General features: G+C 39.3%; 1 pseudogene; it reads left to right on the top strand.

Annotated features, from left to right (window-relative positions):
* The first annotated feature begins 919 nt into the window (after nt 1-919).
* Nucleotides 920-1,020, top strand: LOC129692089 (U6 spliceosomal RNA; annotated as a pseudogene).
* Nucleotides 1,021-4,659: the final 3,639 nt, after the last annotated feature.

The raw sequence follows: 4,659 nt of genomic DNA, 5'->3' as shown, positions 1-4,659 counted from the left end.
GGGTTGATGTGGGGAGCTCTCTTTTATGAGAAGGGGGGGGAAAGAACATGGGAGGGTGGGAGAGAGAGGGAGGGGACTGTGTTTGGGATGAAGAGTGAATAAATAAATAAACTTACTACTTCTACTGAAGAATTTGGGGTTGATAAGAAAGGACTAATACCTTGAAATCAGACTACTTCTTTCTGGGAGTGAACTTGGGCAGACTAACCTCTCTGCTCAGCTTCTTACCCACAAAACACTATTTCTTCATCAATTAAATTAATGGTTCTCATCCAGTGGTGGCAACCCTTTTGTGGGTAGAATGCCCCTTTCACAGGGGTTGCATACCAGACATCCTGCAGATCAGATATTTACATTACGATTCATAACAGCAGCAAAACTACAGTTATGAAGAAACAGTAAAAATACTTTTATGGTTGGGGGTCACCACATGAGAAGCTGTATTAAAGGAAGGGTGAGAACCAGCATTAGAAAGGGCGAGAACCAGTAAACTAAATGAATTTTAAAAAGCAAAGTGCAAAGTGAATAAACTGTAATTAATATTAAAATTTTTTTAAATATGCAGATACACATAAAAAAAAGCAAAGTGCTGCGAACAGTATAGTAAAGGCCTAATCAAATTTAGTGAACATTTTGCCAATATTAGGGTCTCTACGATTAGTGTGGTCTGCTAATATGCACACAGCCATGAACACAAAGAGTGAAACTAGTTTTGCAGTATGCAGATGTATTTACAAAAGTTGATCTTGTGGCACTTGATCAAGTTGTGGCCTTTAATCTAAGCATTCTGCAGGTAAAGGTAGGTGGTTTCTGTGAGTTCGAAGACAGCCTGGTTTACACAGTAAGTTTCAGGACAACCAGGGCTATGTAGAGAGACCTTGTCTTTAAAAAAAAAAAAAAAAGCAAGTTCTAGATTTTTGTGCCTGCTTCAGCAGCACATACACTAAAATTGAAACAATATAGAAAATATTAGCATGGCACGAGGATGATGTGCAAATTCATGAAGTTTAAAAAAGGTTATATTAGGTTATAAGAAATAACTCTTTGGTAACTGGTAAGATAGAATTCTAATTTTCTGAGCCTACAATAAAATTGACTATCATAAGATAGCTTATTAAAAATTGTCATATGTTTAGAAAGTCACAAGAAGTCTGAATAATTAATAGGTTAAAGCACTATAATGAAAAATTGTGTTATGTGCTTAAAGTTTTGTGAAATTTTATAAAAATAGTATAGGCTAAATATTTGGGAGTGAGTTTGTGCATAAAACATAAACAGGAATATGGAAAATTAGCAAGTCAAGCATTTTCCTGTATCATGTAGTAAAAAAATATAAGAGCCAAGTTGGTAAAAGTGTAAAGACAGGCATAATAAAAGACAAAGAGCAAAAATTCAAGAAATAGGAAATATAATGTTCACCAAGCCCAACAGCCATATTAAAGGTAATAAAATTAATAAAAATACAGAAAGAAGCAAAGGTGAATAAGCAAGCAACTGCCAAACTATTCAGCTAATAATCACAACTCATAACTTTAATTTTTAATTAATTACACTTTATTTACATTGTATCCCCCCTGTAGTTCCCTCCCTCCTCTCCTCTCAACCCCTCCCTTCCTTCTCCTTCTCCACACATGCCCCTCCCCAAGTCCATTGATAGAAGTCTTCTTCTCCTTCCTTCTCATCTAGTCTATTAGGTCTCATCAGGAGTGGCTGCAGTGTCTTCCTCTGTGGCCTGGCAAGGTTGCTCCCCCCCTCAGGGGGAGGTGATCAAAGAGGAGGCCAATCAATTCATGTTACAGACAGTCCCTGTTTCCATTACTAGGGAATCACTTGGACACTGAACTGCCATGGGCTACATCTAGGGGTTCTAGGTTATCTCCATGCATGGTACTTGGTTGGAGTATGAGTCTCAAGGAAGACCCCTGTGCTCAGATTTTTTGGTTCTGTTATCTCACTCACTCAAGGTCTACCAAAGAGTTTTAGAGACGTGTTAAAGGGCAGATAATTCTGTGTTAAAGGACAGATAATTCTAACATTATGCTTTTCAAGGCATGGAAGAAGAAAGCTAATTCACCCAGTTTTTAAAGCTGGTATAACTTTACACTCTTGATATTCAAACTAGAAAAGGGAAAAAACAGCAACAAGAAAGCTAATTAACAAGGTATTATATTATGCTCAATATATGCATGTTTTGAGCTCGGACTGTGGTTATAATAGACATGTTAATAACATGTTAATAACAAGCATCAGCCCTTCCCCCCTATTTCGGAAACCCCAAATCTGTTTTCAGAGGAGTCTGAGAAGTCTACCATTGACCTTCAAGGACACAGGCATTTGAGTGCCCTTCTCCTGGTGGTTCCATACTTTTTAGAATGATTATGGGCATATGAAACACAGGAGAGACTGAAGAAAGTTACAAGAAGCATTTGGACACACTTACTGTATAAATATGCATGGCAAAATTTAATACATGTATGTGAGCTTATTAATTACTTGTAATAGTTGATCACTCTTACTACCATTTTTTTTTTTCAAGTCTTTCTGCCTGTTTTCTGATTTCATAACAATGAACAAAGGACATGAGGATGAAATTCAGAAAAGTGAAGTCATAGCTACTCACCTTTGGAATTTTAGCAACAAATAAATTGCAACTTAAATAATAATAAAATGTAACTCCATACAATATAGGTTAACAATACTATAAAGAACTGAAAATCAGCCACCCAAGATGTAGAAAATAAGTGATGGAGGTGGGTTCAGCCCTAAATAATCCACTTACACCACCTCCTCTAAGGCTCAGAAAACATTGCAGAAGAGAAGTAGGAAGTATATAAAAAAGAAGGAAAAAACCCAACTTCTACCAATATTATGGAGATTTCCTATGAAGATGAGTATAGCAGAATATGACTATGTAGGGATAGAAATGTAAACTTTTTTTCTTTTTTATTAATATAATTTATTACAATTTGTTCAATTTGTATCCCAGCTGTGGACCCCTACCTCATCTCCTCCCAGTCACACCCTCCCTCCCTCTTCTCCCCCTCTACCCCTCCCCTAGTCCACTGATAGGGGAGGTCCTCCTCCTCTTCTATTTGACCCTAGCCTATCAGGTCTCATCATGGCTGCATTGTTTCCTCTGTGGCCTGGCAAAGCTATATTCCTCAGTGGGAGGTGATCAGAGAGCCTGTCACTGAGTTCATGCCAGAGAAAGCCTCTGTTCCCATTACTAGGGACCCACTTGGAGACTGTGTCTATGGGCTACATCTGAGCTGGGGTTTTAGGTCTCTCCATTCATTGTCTTTGGTCGGGGTATCAGTCTCTGCAGGGCTCTCAGGGCTCAGGTTTTTTTTTTTTTTTTTTTTTTTCTTCTTTGTTGGTTTCCTTTTGGAGCTCCTGTCCCCTCCAGGTCTTAATGTGTCATTTCCCAACAATGAGAAAATAAGCAGTAAACATAAAAGCCACTTCAACAGAGCTATAGTAGACCTATTCTGCTCTCTTCGCTTGTTAGTTACATGTGGTGGACCCATGGATGTCTGCCTTATTCTTTGTATGTTTCTATATTAAAAATGGGCAAACTGATGAACATGGAGGTGTAGCCTTGTAAGCCCAGAACTGAGGAGGCAGAGGCTCCAGGAGAATTGTTGCAAGTTTGAAGTCAGCTTGGTTTACATAGCTATTTCGAAGCTAGCCAGGGATTCACAGTAAGGCTCTGTCACTAGTAACTGAGCAAGTGGATCCATTGTAAGCACTCAGTCTGTATTTTTTAAGTGAAAGACCTGTGGGAGGTTTTTTTTTTTTGTGTGTGTGTGTGTGTGTGTATGTGTGTGTGTGTGTGTGTGTGTTTTGGGTTTGTTCGTTTGTTTGTTTGTTTTATGGTTGGCAGGTGAAATGTTCCCCTAAGGCTCATTTGTTAAAATCTTATAGGCTTGTGGCAACACCGGGAGGCGGGACATACTGGAAGGAAGGTAGGCTATTGGATGCACACTCTTGCTTCTTTCCTGTGTGTTGATGTGTGGAATAGGTGCATGTGTGTATGAGTGTATGTGTGGTTATCTGCCTGTGCCTGCATGTGTGGAGCCGGAGATCAACATCAGGTGTCTTAGTCTATCCCACTCCACCTTATTTTTGAGACTGGACTCATGGCTTGAGCTTTACGAGCAGGCTAGAAAGGCCCAGGGAGCCCCCTGGCGCCCTCTTTCCTCATTTAAGGTGATAGGTTCAACTGGCTTTTATGTGGGTGAGCTCAGGTCTTCACGCTTCTGTTGCAAGCTCTTCTTCCACTGAGCCATCTTTCTGGCCTGGAGTGGGATGATATTAAATAGAATATCGGGACCCCAACCCTCAAGTCTCCACTGTCTGTCTTTCCTTTGTAGCCATCACAAGATAAGTGGCTTTGTTGTACCATAAACTGTTCTCCTCTGCAGGACCAAAAGTAATGAGGTCAAGCCACTGTGGACTGGCATTTGCAAAGTTATAATACATCTTTTCTCATAGTAAGTTAATTATTTCGGGTAAGTTTTTTTTTTTTTTTTTTTTTTTTTTTTTTTCTGGAATAGAAAGCTGAGTAACAGAAAGACTCCACTTGCCTTTGTCGCTATAATTGCACAGAATGCATCCTGGTTACTCTGCAGAAATTTCCCCCCTTGTTTTATCTTTCTC

This window comes from Psammomys obesus, unplaced genomic scaffold (genome assembly GCF_907164565.1).
Source record: "Psammomys obesus unplaced genomic scaffold, mPsaObe1.curated_primary_1811, whole genome shotgun sequence".
NCBI classification, from domain to species: domain Eukaryota; kingdom Metazoa; phylum Chordata; class Mammalia; order Rodentia; family Muridae; genus Psammomys; species Psammomys obesus.
Note: the sequence above shows the minus strand (reverse complement) of the source record. Positions and strands in the feature narration are given on the sequence as shown.